This window comes from Phascolarctos cinereus, unplaced genomic scaffold, assembly GCF_003287225.1.
Source record: "Phascolarctos cinereus isolate Bilbo 61053 unplaced genomic scaffold, phaCin_HiC Scaffold_3;HRSCAF=262, whole genome shotgun sequence".
Classification (NCBI taxonomy): domain Eukaryota; kingdom Metazoa; phylum Chordata; class Mammalia; order Diprotodontia; family Phascolarctidae; genus Phascolarctos; species Phascolarctos cinereus.
The window spans coordinates 42,377,803-42,395,054 of record NW_027555736.1 but is presented as its reverse complement, the minus strand read 5'-3'; the positions used below and the strand labels follow the sequence as shown (position 1 = coordinate 42,395,054).

Sequence of the window (17,252 nt, the reverse complement as noted above, 5' to 3'; positions counted from 1 at the left end):
ACACAGTTTGGGGACAAGTGTTGGAGTATTCTGGAAAACTGTAAGCCAAGCATGGAATACACTGAAGAAGGAGGGAGGATATTCTGTAATTAGCAGATAATAGTCATCAAGATCTGGATTGAGTGAAAAAGTTGAGGGAAATTCAAAGAAGGTAAGGTTGATAAGTGATGGCAATAGAGGGAGTCTGGAAGTGGCAATGAGAAGCAAAGAATATCCCACCTCTCTCCCTGGGACTGTAATCAGTAATGGAAAATATGGCTAAGGATGCAATATCATCTCATAAAGCTAGAGCTCAGTGAGACTCAGAAGGTGGAAAAAGAATAAGAAGAGGTCTAGAATGAAGCAGTTTGTAGATTATAGTGTGGAAGCTCCAGAGAGGGTAGTGGATGGTGTGGGCAAACATGGAGCAGAAAATTGGACATTTCTGCAGGTAGGGTTTAGGTGAATAGGGATGGTAGAGTAAACAGTAGGGTTTGGGCAATGAGGTTATCTCTAGGCAATAGGAGATAGAGTGTTCTAGGGATCTGGAGAGAGAATTAGTCCAAGAGAAATATAATGGACAGCGCTGCACTGATGAAGGCAGATAAGTAGAATATTCAAAATCTCTGTGCGGCTTTTTGATCCTCCACCCCATGCAACAAGTTGGTGTTTCTCGTCTACAAAAGGATCTCGCATCTAAGCATCAGAATCGTCAGCGGTCCTGGTGTTCCTATAAGCATGCTTTTAAGGGTATAGTATTAGCAATATTTAACACTAATTATACATATTTTCTGCATCTTATACTAGATCATAATGAAGCAAATGAAGGAAAATTAAAATGCTGGGACTGTCTTGATTTAATGAAAACTTAATCTGCCCTAATGGCGTGGATGAATCAGACACTGGCCGCTGAGCTCTCTCTAAAAGGATTTTCAGAAGCCCTTCACGTTCAGTCCTTGTTCTTCATCTTGTTCCTCTCCCTCTGTACAGTGGCCCTCTCAGGAACCATCCTCATCTTTGTTACAATCAGTTCTAACCCAGCACTGCGCACCCCAATGTACTTCTTCCTGATCAACTTAGCCATAGTCGATGTCCTCTGTACCTCCACAATTCTTCCGGAATTACTGGAGAACGTGATGGGTGGGAAGACTATTTCCTATTACGGCTGCGTGGCCCGGCTATTCTTCACTTGGTCCTTAGGAGCTGAGCTGCTGCTTTTCACAGCCATGGCTTATGATCGGTATGTGGCCATCTGCCATCCCCTCCACTACAGCACCATGATGAGTAAGAGGGTCTGTATGCTGTTAGCCACTAGTGTTTGGATAATCAGCACCATCAACACTAGTGTACACACTGGCCTAATGATAAAACTGACTTTCTGCCACTCTAATATGGTTAACCACTTTTTTCTGTGAGATCCCCCCCTTTACTGAAGCTCTCCTGCAGCCCTACCTACCTGAATGAAACCATGGCCTTCACAGCAGATGTCTTCCTAGCGGTGGGGAATTTCATGATCACGATGCTCTCCTATGCCTGCATTATCTCCAGCATCCTGAAAATCCGCACCACTGAGGGCAAAAAGAGAGCCTTCTCTACCTGCTCCTCCCACCTCATTGTGGTCAGCATGTATTACAGCACTGTAATTTACACCTATATACGGCCATCTTCCAGTTACTCATTGGATAAGGATAAGGTCGTGTCTGTGATATACACTTCAGTGGCTCCTACCCTCAACCCTCTCATTTATACCTTGAGGAACAAAGAAGTCAAAGTGGGACTCAAGAAAGTGTTCTCTTTCTTCAAGAGATGATGACACTTCCAAACTTCTGATCATATGATTGAGGAGACCTGAAAAGTCTCCTCTAACTAACCTGACTCTTTTAGAATTTGGATGGAGGTCAAGAATTTCTGATACCAAAAGCTTTTGTCTTCCAGGACACGTTTTGGATGCTTAGGAATGTTGCTTTGCTTCCTAACAGGATATTAACCAATTACTCATGGTTCTCTGAATTTGGAATTTTGATTTCTACAATGGCCTACTTCATGGTTTTTTCTCCATATATTTATATAATATTTATGTAACATTATGTTATATAACACAGTAAAACTTTGGAGTTTTTACTAAGAACTACCTGAAGGTCAAATGGAAACAGGAAATTTCTTATTTGAATAGTAGTTTCATCTATGTATTAAATCCTAGTAGAAGTTTCAAGGACTGATGAAAAGTTCCTCCTTGTGGGGGTGGGTGGAAGAGATAGGGTATACAGCTACAGTCCTGGCAGCTTATACCATTGATTGGTTAACAAGCGTTTATTAAGCACATACTACGCGTAAGATATTGTGCTAATCACTGTGGATACCATAAAAAATTATTGAAGAGTTCTCCTTCATTGTCATCCAACCTGTGTGTCTAGCTGTTTTTGCTAGGACAAGTCAGGGGTGTGTGTGTGTGTGTGTGTGTTAGGGTGTCGTAGTTGGAAATAAAGTTTACTTTGTTTATCTAGACGTTTTGTGCCCCCAAACAACATCAAAGCAAAAATGTCAGCTTCCTGTTCCCCATATGATCCTGGGTGAATCACCTTTTCTCAAACTCATTTTTATATTCTGTGAAGAGAGAAAAATATTTATTCTGCCTCTCTCACGGAGTTGTCAGAAGCATCAAATGAGAGAAACCAATTTGATACACATTCCCTTTCTTGAGGGCTAATAACCTTTCAATGAAAGCACTCAGTCCCATTTTATCAGTGGAAAAATGGAGGCAGAGAGATGTTTAGTGACATGCATTAAGCTACAAAGTAATTGAGTGGTAAAGCTTGGGGTCTGGTACAGGTTTTATATCTCCATATTCAGAAAAAGTTCCACTGTATCAGGCTGTCTCTTTTAAAATGTGAAAATGCTTAAAAAATACTGTACATTTTGTTCCTTCTCTATGAATGTTGATATTACTTTTAATTATTATTCTCTTTTCTAGCTTTATAAAGTAATCCTTTGGTAGTTCAATTGACATGGCACAGAATAAGTAAATGGATTTAGGTAGTATCACCATTTTTATTATGTTGGCTTGGCCTACCCTTGAGCAATGAATATTTCTTTGATTTATTTCTATAAAAACTATTTTGCAGTTTTGTTCATAAATTCAGGTAGGTAGGGCTGCAGGAAAGCTTCAAGTCTAATTTCTGGCAAAGAAAATCACAAGTATTTTGCTTTCTGTAAGTTTTAAGGGAATTTCACTTTCTATCTCCCCCTGCTGGAGTTTGTTGGTAACATACATAAATGCCGATGACAATGTAAGTTTATTTTTCCAATCCAATAAATATTTATTAAACACTTATTGTGTACAAAGCACTGTGCTAAGCACTGGGGATATACTTAATAAAGAAAAGAAGACAGTTTCTGCCCTCAAGGAGCTTGCAATTAATGGGAAGAAACAACACAAAAGGAAGCAGAAAAAGGGTGGGAGGGACATTGAGGGGTACCCAGCATCAGGACATCTTTTTCTGTGGAGTTCAAAACCGAGCAGAGCAGCGTTTGCAAAGTTGAGTGTGCTAACAATCCAGTTTCTGCCCTCTTATAAAGGAAGGCAATGGGAGGGGTTTGGTACTCCACCTTCCAGTCCTCCAATCAGAGGGGAGGGAAGTGGTATCACGCTAAATCACAGCATGATTGAGTTGTATGCTGATGAGATTATTAGTGATGAAGTTATTCGGGGAAGGAGTATCTAGTTCCAGGGGTTGAAAAACAGTCAGAGTGCCAGATGCCAAGTGGAGTTTGAATCCTGAAACTTCATTGAAGTTGTTCATTGTTTCAATTATTTTGTGGTTTGGGAGTTTTTAAGTAAATATTTATATCATTTGAAAAAAGCAACAATTTTCTTTCTACTTGCCTGTGCTTATTCTCTTAATTAAAGTTTATTTGACATTATTTTTAAATTACAAACATTTACAGGTTATGCCCACTCCAGGATAGCTTGCTTTTAACAGAGTAAAAGAAGTGAAATACAGTGACCTCATTAGAAAGTATATTCACCATTCCACATCTGTAGCACCTGCACCCTATTTATTCTTAAGTTGTGTTTTAATTAGCAGAAATCTTGAGGGGGGGGGAAGAGAGAGTGCATACCTCTGCCATACTAGTACACTTAATCATAGCAATGACTTTTTCCATGGTTCCCAAACTCTACAGAATGCCACATCCAAAACCCTAGAATCAACTCTTGAATTTCCTAAGATTCAACACCTAGATCACACCCTTCCTCATTCACATGATGTTAGGACTCTGACCTAACAGATAACGTGTTTATTTATGATCCCACTTCTCCTTTTATTTAATGAATTGGTTGCAACATACCCAATCACCAAAACAGGGGAAGGGAAGTCAGCTCCAAACACAGAGTCATAGAACCCTGGAGCTGGATGGGACTTCAGAGACCATCTCATCCTCACCCATATCTGAATAAGAATTTCCTGTATAAATAGCCAACAAGTGCTTATCTGCTTGAGGTTCTGTATCAACTCTCCCAGGCTTCATATGGGAGCAAAAATGAGATTGTAAAAGATATGTTATCAAACTGCTTCTTTGTGAAATATGCTGCATAACACTGTTCAGCTTGCTTTCCTGGCATTCCAAGGCTGGCAGGCAATGATGTGATCCAGATGCATAACTGAAATCTTGACTTCTCCACTGACCCATAAGCTCCATCCTCTCTGGAAAGTGATAGACGAAGCTCACCACTAAAGTTCCAGTTCAGTTTCTAAGACCTAAGAGCAAGGAACAATTCCTTCTCTGCCACATGAATCGCTGGACTTGACTATGGAACTTTGTGTTGCTCTGAGTTCCCATGTTTTCATCTATATTGATGTGGTTGGACTAATCACACTCTAAGGTCTCTTCCTGTTCTGGTATTACTGGATTCTACTCTAAATATGTTGGACCATTATGCTGCAAAGGACTCAAAGGAAAAATAATTACTGAGCAATATTAGAAAAAAGTCTCATTTTGTCCGTGTATTCAGCTGTGATCTTTTCACACCTGGAATGATGGCTCCTGGTACAGTCACTCATAGCAGTCTTTAAGTTTTTGAAGTGCTGTCATCAATAAGAGAGATTAGATCTTTTTTCCTACTTGGTAACCAGAGGACAAAATGATGAAAGGGAAGCTGTCTAGAGAGATATTTGTTAGCTATAAGGAAAATCTTTCCAACAATTAGAATTGTCCAGAAATGTAGCAAGCTTCCTCTAGAGATCCTACTCAAACTTTTTAACCAGAGACTGAAGTTGTTGTAGAGGGGATTTATATGCAGACACAGTGTGAAATACATAATCTCTGAAATTCAAACTGATAAAGATATGGAACTCATTTCTCCCCAAGAGGTTGCATTGGCAAAAATACTGAAGGATCTGTATCAATTGGTGAATGACTACAGTATACAAGACTACTTCTTTAAGAAAATATTCTTGATATTCTATTCTCATATTTCAAACATATTTATAGATAATTTTACCTATAGGTTTACTTTCATTATTATTTATAGATATTTATAGATTACTCCCACTTCATGAAACATCTCCTACAACAAAATAAAACTAATCATACAGTGACTTCATATGAAAATTCATGCAGCATTTAACATGTGTAATGTCTCTACGTCTCTATTTGAAAAAATTAATAGAAAATCCATTGTCACTCCCTCTCTCTTCCTAACCTCATTGGAAAACAAAGAACAAATTTCTTGTGACAAATATATATCAAACAAAACAAATTCCTTCAATGGCTATGTGCATATATTATATATGTGTGTATAAATACATATGTGTATATACATATATATTATTAATATGTAATATTCAAATGACATTTGCTGTTCAGTAACTTTTGATAATTCCAAACTGCTTTCCAGAATAGTTTTACTCACTCACAGGAACACCATCAGTCAATCAATCGATGCACCAATTTTCCCCACAATCCTTTCCACTGCTGATCATTTTCTTTTCTATTGTCTTTGCCACTATGATGAGTGATTTCAAAATTGCTTTGATTTGCTTTTTTCCTAATTAATAGTGAATTGGAGTGCTTTTCAAATTACCGTAATTGTCCTGAGTTTCTCCTTTGAGATCTGTCTCTTAATATCTTAGGCCATTTATCAATTGAGGAATGGCTCTTTTTCTTATAAATTTGAAGCAGTTCCTTACTTATTTGGAAATTGGAATTTTGTAAACAAATTAATTTAATGAGATAAACTTGTAAAGATTTTTCTGGTCAATTACTTATCTCTCAATCTTAGTTTCATGAGATTTACTTACATATGTATATTATATACATATATATATATGTATATATATATATGTTTTTTAAATTTTATATAATCAAAAATATTCATATTATCTTCTGTAACACTCTGTTCCTCATTTAGTCATGAACCTTCTCCTATCCATACATCTGACAGACAATTTCCCCCATGTTTTTCTAATTTGCTTATAGTGTGACCTTTTATATATAGGTCATCCACCCATTTGCAGCTATCTTTGAATATGAAGTGAGTTTTTAGTCTAAATCTAATTTCTTTCATATTGCCATCCAATTTTCCCATCAGTGTTGTGGTTGTGGTTGTGGTTGTTCTTAAATAACGAGTCCTGATCTCAGAAGCTAAGGTCTTTGTGTTTCTCGATTTATAGGAGGCAGCTAGATGACTCAGTTGATAGAGCACTGGGCCTGGAGTCAGGAAGATCTGAGTTCAAATTCGGCCTCAGACATACTAGCTGTGTGACTCTGGGCAAGTCACATAACCTCTACTTGCCTTAATCTATTGGAGAAGGAAATGGCAAAACATTCCAGTGTCTCTGCCATGAAAACCCCATGAACCATAGAGTCATGAAGAGTCAGGCATGAATGAACAGCAACAAGGATTCAGGTACATTTGCTTCACTGTGCTATGTACATAATCTGTTCCACTGATTGTTCTTTCTCTCTTTTAAACAGTACCAAATTGTTTTTTAAATTATTGCTCTGTAGTATATTTTGTGACCTGACATTGGTAGGTAAGCTTCCTTTATCCCCATTTCTTTTAATAATTTCTCTGAAGATTCTCTGTCTTTTCCCCCCACTTAAATTTTGTCATTAATTTTTCTGGTTCTATTAAATAATCTTTTCATAGTTTAATTGGTATGGAATTGTATAAATACATTCTTACATTCATGTTCATTAGGAATATTGGTTTTCTTTTTTGTTGTTTTTATATTCCCTGGTGAATATATCAAAGCTATATGTCTGTTGAAGAAGGATTTTGAAGGATGCATTTTGCTATTTTTGTAGACAATTTATATATTAATGAGTTACTTGTTCATTGACTATTTGATTTATAAAGCTATATGGTGCTAAAGTACTTTTTCCACCCTTTAGAATTTCATTGACGACTTCTTCAAATTGCTTCTTCTGAAATTGGGGACTTAATTTCTCTATTTCTTGTTATGATAATTTTGGTATTTCATATTTTTGTAACCATTTGTGTAATTCAAGTAATAGTTTTCTCTTGCTGTGTAGTTGGCAAAAATAATTTCTAATGCATATTCTTTTATTTCATTTTGATAACAATAATTTGGTTTTTATCTTTCTTCTTTTTCATTAAGTTAGCTAATAATTTATCTATTTCATTTAAAAATCTTGTTTTATTAATTAATTTAATTTTTTATTTTTATTAAATTTTTTATTAAATTTTCTGGATTTCTATTTTGGTGTTTAAATGAGGTTTTTACTTCATTGGCTTTCTAGTATTTTTTGCTGTACTCCCAATTAATCAAACAGTTCTTTCTCTTTTTATTAATGAAAAGTATTCAGAGATACAATGTTTCTTCTGAGGACTGCTTTTGCCACATTCCAAATTTTTTAAATATTTTTTACATTTTTATCATTGTCTTTAATTAGACTTTCTACAATTTCTATGATTTGTTTTTTGCTCCAACAGTTCTAAAGGATTAAGTCACTTAGTCTCCAGTTGCTTTTTAATTTTTTTTCTCCCAGTAATTCTTCATATAACATAATCTTATTACATCGTGAGTAACAAATGATTATATATGCTATGTATATTTTTATCATATATATAACATATGATACATCATATTATACACACATATACACACAAAATTATATACGCATATGTATATATATCAAACAGCACATATTTATATATGTATATATATGTATACATGCATATATGCACATATTTCTTTCCATTTCTATTCAATAATTGTCAGAAGTATATCATATCTAATTTTCCTGATATTCTGTTTAGGTTCTTAATCTACTTATTTATTTCTGGTTAGAATTATCAAGGGCTGATAAGAATAAATTAAGATTGAGGGCAGCTAGTGGCACAGTGGATAGAGCACCGGCCCTGGATTCAGGAGGACCTGAGTTCAAATGCGGCCTCAGACACATAAACGCTTACTAGCTGTGTGACCCTGAGCAAGTCACTTAACCCCCATGGCCCAGCCAAAAAACAAACAAAAAAAAGAACAAACTAAGATTCCTCTGTTAGTATCATTTTATTGTTTTTTTTTTCCCTTCATAATGCATTTAGATTTTTCTTTAAGGATTTAGAGAACATGCATTGGATGAACATATGCTGAATATTAAAATAAATTCGTTTTACCTTTCAACAAAATGCAGTTTACTTATTTATCTCTTTCAATAAAGTCTATTTTTCTGATGGCATTCCTAAAATTATAATGAATAACCCTGCTTCTCTGAGGCATAATGGGCTTTGCTCCAAAGCCTTTATTTCAACTCTATATGTCTTTTTCTTTCAAGCATATTTGTTGGAAAAGGCATGTTTGTTTGTTTTTTTTAATTTTGCTTTTTAACTAATTCTTCTAACTTCTATTAATTAGGTGAGTTCATCCCAAGTACACTTACAGCTATGATAATGAATTGTTCACTCCCCTCCATTTTATTCTCTTGTACTTTTCCTTTTCTTTGCTCTTTTCTTCCAATTTATTTAAAGTTATTACTCTTTTCCCCACACTTAACCTTTTCCTTACTATCCCCTCTCCAAGGTTCAGGTTTGTTGTATTTAAAAACAAATAGCTTCTTGAATATGCATTCCTACTTATATTTCCCATTTCCGTCTTCCTTTTTCTCATTTTTGTCCCTGTTCAGTTGAATATACTCTGTGTATATTCTGCCCTCTTTTGACCAGTACAGATAAAAGTCTAATTCAAAGGACTTTCTCTACTTTCTCCACGTTTGGATATATGCCTACTTATGCAAGCTGACTATGTCTTAACAGAGCTCCCGTTTTCCTCCCATCTCCCCTTAATGTATATTCTCCAACTGCCTCTTTTTTTCTTACATATTCAAAATGAATCTAGTTATCATCCTTTGTCTCAGTTGATCTCCTCTATGATGCCTGTGGAAATAGGGTTCCAAAAGAAATCTTTTAACATTCTTTTCTATCTCCATTAGAATATAAGCAGTTCTATATGTGTGTTTCAAAGCTCCTTTTCAGTTCAGTTTTTATCAAGAATACTTGAAAATCGATTTCATTCAAAGTCAATTTTTATTCATAGGATACAATACTCAGTTTTACTGGGTAAGCTATTCTCCGTTATAGACCTTTATATTTTACCTCATAGAATATTTCACTCCATGTTGTGACTTTCTTTGAAGTGATAGCTGCTAAATTTTGTTCAGTATTGACCACAGTTCTTTAATATTTTAATTCTTTCTTTCTGACTGCTTATATATCTATATCTATATACGTATATATATATACGTATATAGATATAGATATAGATATAGATATAGATATAGATATAGATAGATATAGATATAGATATAGATATAGATATAGATATAATTTTTCCCCCTGGAAGCTCTGGATAATGCCAGTAACATATCTAGGAGTTTTTATTTTGGAATTTCTTTTAGGAGGTCATCAGTGTATTCTTTCTATTTTCAGTTTTTCCTCTTATTCTTATATGTCTGGGTATTTTTTTTAATGATTTCTTTAAAATGATATCTAATTCCTTTTTTCTTTTTGATTATGAAGTTCAAGTCATTTTGTTGTAACTTGGCTCAAATCAAGGAAGATTTATAAAGTCCAAATTTTTGAGAATCCCAATACTCACATTGTCACTGTGAATGAAAAAACATCTCCACACACACACACAATTGAGGGCTGATCTCCACTTACTTTTCTTTCTGAAAAACTATAAATCCCAGGGGGATTTGTGACCCACCAACTACTTCTTGTGGATGGGTTTATAATAATTCTTCATGGGGCAGCTAGGTGGTACAATGGATAGAGCACCAGCCCTGGATTCAGGAGGTCCTGAGTTCAAATCCAGCCTCAGACACATAACACTTACTAGCTGTGTGACCCTGGGCAACTCACTTAACCCCATTGCCTAACTAAAAAAAAGTCTTCAGTTATCTCACCTTGATCTATTTTCTAGGTCAGTTATTTTTTTTATAGCAAATATTTTACAGTTTCTTCAATTTCATTCTCTTGACTTTTTATTTTCAGAATTCTTGTTGACTTTTAGAATCATTAATTTGGTCCATTATGATTTTTAGTGAATTTTTACTGCAATATGGTTTTATATATCTTCTGTTAAACTATGTAATTTTATTTCAAATTTTTTCCTCCTCTTCTTGTGGGCAGCTGGTGGGGTAATAGTTATAGCATTAGGTTTGGAATCAGGAAGCCTTGAGTTCAGATTTGGCCTGAAACACTTACTAGTTCTATGACTGAGCAACTATTTGTCTCTATTTTCTCAACTGGAAAACATTGACAATCATAGCACCTATATTACAAGTTGGTGAATCAAATGAGATATTTGTAAAAAGTGCTTAGCACGGTGCCTGACACATAGTAGCCGCTACATAAATGCTTATTCCTTTCACTTCCATAGTTCTCATTTCTTTTATAATTAAAAAACCACATTTTGATGAAGAATCCTAGTTGTTGTGTGGGAATACTTTTTTCTCTGAGGTTCTGATGATAGGTACTTTATTTGGTTATTTTTGTCTTCTGGGTTGGTGCTTTGATCATTCCTGGCATAATAAAACTCTTTTCTTTTTTTGTTTGCTGAGGCCTCAGGAGTTGAGTTCTACATCTCCCTTACTCTGCAGATGGAATCAAGTTGAGGACCTGTCCATACTGCTAGTCTTTATTCCTTTCCATTGCCACACTCACCAAAGTTCTCTAATACAATCAGTCTTAGTTGAAGCCCTTTCCTCTGCATGAGGAGAGAAAGCAAGGAGAAGCCTTTTCTATACTCCTCAGTTAAATCAAAGGAAGTCCTCTTGTGGTGTTAGAGACCTAACTGAGGCCTTTTCCACTGCACCTGAAGTCTGTCAAGTTCCTCATAAAAATTCCAATAGGTCTCATATAAGTATTTGACATCAGAGAATGACATCAGAGAGAATAGGCAACCATGACTTCAAATAAATTATCTCCTAGAATACGTCTTGGCAACAAAATTCTATTCTGCTTAAACCATGGACCTGACATGGTATGGCACTTCAAATGTTTCTGTGATATTCTTTGGTGATAGCCTGACTTTACCTTCATTAAAAGTCTTCAAGAAAAAATGTAACAAGGGAGTTAGCTGGATACAACTAAAAACACGTCCTGAGTTCAGGAGCATTGCCTACCAGAAGAAACGATGTGTAAAGCTATGGTCTATGTACACTTTTCTGTTTCAGAGACACTCTTAATCCCATTGTTCTGAGTTATATCAGTTTCCCAAAGGCCAATTATTTCCTAAGAAATGGACATAATTTCTTGAGGGCTATTTTCACATCCTTGTTTCTCAGGGAGTAGATCAAAAGGGTTCAAGGCTGGAGTTACTATGGTATAAAACACTGAAGCTACTTTGCCTTCCTTCAGAGACCGACCCAAACCAGGAAGAATGTAGATATAAATTATAGGGCAATAATACATGGTGACCACTATAAGGTGGGACGAACAAGTGGAAAATGCTCTCTTCTTCCCTTCCTTGGTCCGGATCTTCAAGATGCTGGAGATGATGAAACCATAGGACACCAGGAGGAGCAGAAAATTGGAAATAGCAAAGAACATGTCTGCCACAACTACCATGACATTGTTGACATAAGTTGAGGAGCAAGAGAGAGGCAATAATGGAGGAATCTCACAAAAGAAATGATCAATGACATTGGGGCCACAGAAAGACAAGCGGACAGTCATTATTATGTGTATTGTTGTATTGGTCCCACTGATAGCCCACACTGCACATGCGATGAGGCAGCAAGCTGCCTTGCTCATAATAGTACTGTAGTGGAGGGGGCGGCAGATGGCTACATACCGATCATAGGCCATGGCTGTGAAAAGCAAGAACTCTGCCCCCAAACACCAAGTTAGGAAATAGATCTGAGCTATGCAGCCCCCATAGGAAATGGTGTTCTTGGTCATTAGGTTCTGCAGCAACTTGGGCACCACAGTGGAGGCCAAGAGAACATCCAAGAAGGCCAAATTTATAAGGAGAAAGCACATGGGATTATGGAGGCCTGGATTTAGACAGATAACAATGACAATGAGGGAGTTACCTGTGAATGCCACTATGAAAAGTCCTAAGAAGAAGCTGAAGATGACGATCTGAATCTTAGGATTTTCAGAGAAACTTTGCAAGACAAACGCAGCCATTGATGAATGATTGTATGATGCCATATGAGTAGGTGGTCAGGTTTTCTTTTGTCAGGGTGTGTGCAAAAATCCAACCAACAATAGATTATTTTGCTCACTAAAGAAAAAAAACAAAGATCTGAATTAAAATGAGCCAAATTAAAAACACTTTGATATTCCAAAGTCATCTAATTGTGTTAGATTGTGACAAAGTCATCTAACTGTATTACAGCACAGACCAAAAATAGAGAAACATAATTTGGTTAGTGAGATCTCCTCTCAATGAATTCATTCTCCATGCAGAGTTAAATCACACGCGTGCGCACACACACACACACACACACACAATCTTCCTTCAGAGAAATCATGCTCTTTTTCATCTGACGTTTTATAGTACCTTCATTGATTTTGCTGAAAGTTCCTCTTACTGTCCCAGCCATGTGGTGAGACCAAGTAAGTTGCATGATATAATTCATTTTTTCTGAATCTGGGGTGTGAGGGATGGCCATGATTGGGAATTCTCTGAACTATTTACTGGCCAGAAACAAAACTGATACCCAGGATATAGATAGTGGAGGTACATGACTGGAAAGTGGTGGAAAGTAGTGCTGTATCTGTAATGGAAACTGAGTCAGAACCAGGATCTGAAACAGAATCCAAAAGTCATACAAATAGATTTGTTAAGTAGTTAGATGGTACAGTGGATAAAGTTTTGGACCTAGAGTTAGTAATACTTAAGTTCAAATCTAGCATCATACACTTACTCATATGACTTGGGCAAGACACTTCATCTTTGATTACTATCATGATCTCTTAAACATTCAGTTTCTTCATAAATATTGTTCCCTTTCCAATTTCAATTCGATGTATAGGTAAAATGTAATTTCCCCATAGAATTCTATTCAAGTGTTCCCACTTTCATTTATGCCCAGGTGGGACCAGTCTTGTTCTTCATTTTCCTCTCACTTCACCATAGATTGAAAGGTGCTTTTAAATCATTTATCACTCTTCATGACAATGGTCCCTTGGAGTGTGGAAATTTATGTTGTCTCTAATCAATCTGCATAATAGAAAGGAGTCTTTAAAATCTAATTTGTCAGCATTCATTCTGAAGTACTTGCAAATGTGTTCTAGATTACCAAATTCAATTTTACCCCCAGGGATTTTCTTATGTCATTTTGGCACAGGTTGATTAGTTTTCTTTCTTTCCTGCTTTTTCTTGGTGATGTGCTCAGTGTCTGACATGATATTGATTAGATGTAAGATGAAGCTGTTGTATAATGGACCTCATTATACATGAAATGTTCACATTTCAATGATCTGTGCTGACAACATGTATATAGAGCTTCTATACAAAATGTCTTCTAGCAAATGTTTAGTTTAAAGAAGGCACAATTTTTTTTATTTTCTCTGTAAACCAAAGAGTAGTGGGAATGGGCCTAAATTATATCAAAGAGATGCATTTAATCTAAGAAAAAATATATTAACAACATAGGGATTTGACCATTGGACAAAAACCACTGAGCGAAAGGATGGGATCTTTCCAAAAATCGGCTAGCTTTGATCTAGGTTTTAACGTAGATCTTTGCAGTCCATTAGTCAGGTCCATGTAATAATTGGTCAGAACCTTCTCATCCTTCTAAGTTTAAGAATTTGTCCCTTTCCAACATTGAAAGAAGATTGACTTCTTGACGTTTTTGATTTATGATTTGTTTTATGATTATGAACCAAAATTAAGAGAGAATTTTGCCATTCATCAAATATGCTTTCTAAAATTGTTACTAAAAATGTACGATCATTCGTCCATAATGCTGTATGGCCCCTCCCTTCATGAGATCAGTTTTCGTATGCAACAAAAATACATTAAAAGGCACAGTAGTGCACAAACCTACTGTAAGATTGTAATACCAACCATACTACTGGCTCTGAATCATCCTCTGTCTGTGACAAAAGTGCTGATATTTAAGGGTGGGTAAAAAAAAAAGAGCTGCCTCTACTAACGCAGAACGTTGCCTTCTCTTCCACTTGTAGTCTTTAAGAGTTGCCTAGAATATTGATTTCTTCTGGATCACAGTCCCTGTATGTGTCAAAGACAGGACTTAAATTCAGGTCTTCTTAGCTTAAATTCAGGTTTGTTTGTTTGTTGCTTTTTTGTTTTGTTTTGTTGTGTTGTGTTGTGTCTTTTTTTTTTTTACCATTATACCACAGAGTCTCTCAATGCCAAAAAAACAAGTATTCACAGAACTACAGAATGTCAGAGCTAGAAGAAACTTGAGATCATTAATTTACCACTTTAATTTTACAAAAAAGGTATCAAACAGAGGAAGTACTTGTCCAAAGTCACACGGAAGGTTAAAATGTGTTGAGATTAGAACCCAATGCTCTGGACTACTATTCCAGTGCTTTGTTTCTTTCTAGTAATCCATCAAATGTCAGTTTGGAATGAGCATTTTCAAAATCTGAAACAAGACCTTATTGAAAGCAATTCCTGATCTAAAAGAAATTGAAAAGACTCGCAAATATTCTTAAGAACAGAAATACAGTTATTGCTTCTCATGAGATTTCAAGGTAGGAAATTAATATCTAAAAATATTCTTTGAAATCCAACACTTTTGTTTCTGTCAGGGGAATATGTTGCAAGATTCAGACCTCTCTCCTACAAAAAAAAAAGAGAGAGACAGATAAACAGAGAAGAATTTGTCATCTGTAGAATGAGGGAGTAAGTAAGACTAGGTGACCTCTGATGGACTTAGAGTTCTAAATCCATGAATAAAAGTTGTAGGCTGAGACAAATGGAAAATAGTGATTTGAGCATGGTGCTGAGGAACTTAGGATATTATCACCTAATCAATCAGCTGGTGTTTCTTCAGCACCTCTCATGAACCAGGCACTGGGCTGGGAGCTGGTGATAAAAAAGGCAGAAATTTGGAATAATTAGCAATAATAATAATAGTTGGTGTGTAGATAGATAGTAGATAGATAGATAGATAGACAGAACATTTATTAAGAACCTACTATGTGCCAGAAACTATGTTAAGCTTTGAGGAGTATAAATACAAGCAAGACAGTCCCTTTTCTCTTTTTTTTTGTTTGTTTGTTATTTTTTAGGCAATTGGGATTAAGTGACTTGCCCAGGGTCACACAGCTGGTGTCAAGGCCAGATTTGAACTCAGGTCCTCCTGACCTCAGGGCCAGTGCTCTAACCACTGTACCACCTAGCTGCCCCAACAGTCCCTTTTCTCAAGGAGATTATAATGAAGAAAACACACATAGTGATGGTGGTGAAAACAAAGAGGTAAGGTACTCATAAGGGGTCATAATGTAAAAATGACTAGGAAGTTGTGAGAGTGGTCTAGGCCCCAAAGAAATAAGGCAAAAACTCACATAACAGAACCTAGAGACCCAGAAGTGTAGTTCAAATTTTTGTCATGGGTAGGAGAAGAGGATGTGGACAAAGAGCTGGCCTTCCAATAACAGAGTCCTAAATTTAGTCCTTCCTCTGTGTAGACTGTGCATCTCACTTATCTTTTTTGTCCCAAGCGACTCTCACTCTGTAAGATTATTTGAAGATAGATGGATCTTCCTTGGTAAAGGAAATGCTTCATTATGAACTCCCTATGCTAAAGAAACAACATTTATGAATAGAGAGAAAGACAGATAGAAATAGACACAGACAGAGACAGACACAGAGAGAAAGAGATCATCTCCCTCTGAGATCACCTCCAGCTCGACCCTCTTTATATCATGTTTATATATAATTGTTTGCATGTTGCCTCCCCCCCTTAGTAACTGAGCTTCCAGAAGGCAAGTGCTATTTTTGCCTTTCTGTGCAGTCTCAGCACTTGGCACACAGTGCCTGGCACATACCAAGTGCTTAATATTTGCTGATTGACTGATTCATGTAAGGATATTTAAGATATCATTGGCTTATGAGTATTAAAAAAAGCAATAAAGGAAGAAGCATGAAATAATAGCTAGATTCTTGGGGTTGGAGTCTGGAGAAATCTGAATTTGAAGCTCACTTGTCTGTTTAACTAGCTATGGGAACGTTGGTGAATCTCTTACTTTTCCTCTATGAATCTCAATGTCCCCATCTGCAAAATGTGGATAAATATCAGAGATGCCTTCCACAGGAAGTGGTCATTGGTTTCTCCAATGAGAAAATGAATTAGAAATGATTCACAAACCTTAAAGTACTATATGACATCAGTTGTCATTATTATTATTCAATGGTAAGAATAATGAAATTAAATATGGGACCTTTGCAAATGAAGATGACAGAAGAACTGAGGCAAAGAGAAAGAAAGAGACAATACTGCTGAAAATTTATTTCATGTATGTGGTTTCATTTGGTCTGAATGACAATACCACAATATAAATGGATCATACACTATTGTTCTCATTTTGAATCTAAAGATACTTCAGAAATGGGGCAGTTAACTGACAATTTCCAGCCTTTGGACCTTAGGCAAGTCACTTGCATTGCTTATCCTCTATTTTACATTATGTAAAATGAGACCACTGGACCTATAGGAAGATGTAAGATGTAAGTACTCATAGGTAATCTATAAACTCCATCAGCACTCTAAATTTAGGACCCTTGACTTATTCAGACTCTCACAGCAAATGACAG

General features: G+C 36.1%; 2 pseudogenes; one reads left to right on the top strand and one right to left on the bottom strand.

Annotated features, from left to right (window-relative positions):
• The first annotated feature begins 812 nt into the window (after positions 1-812).
• On the top strand, positions 813-1,789 carry LOC110214043 (olfactory receptor 13A1-like; annotated as a pseudogene).
• A 9,944-nt stretch (positions 1,790-11,733) lies between these two features.
• LOC110214044 (olfactory receptor 13A1-like) lies at positions 11,734-12,664 on the bottom strand (annotated as a pseudogene).
• Between the last annotated feature and the right edge of the window lie 4,588 nt (positions 12,665-17,252).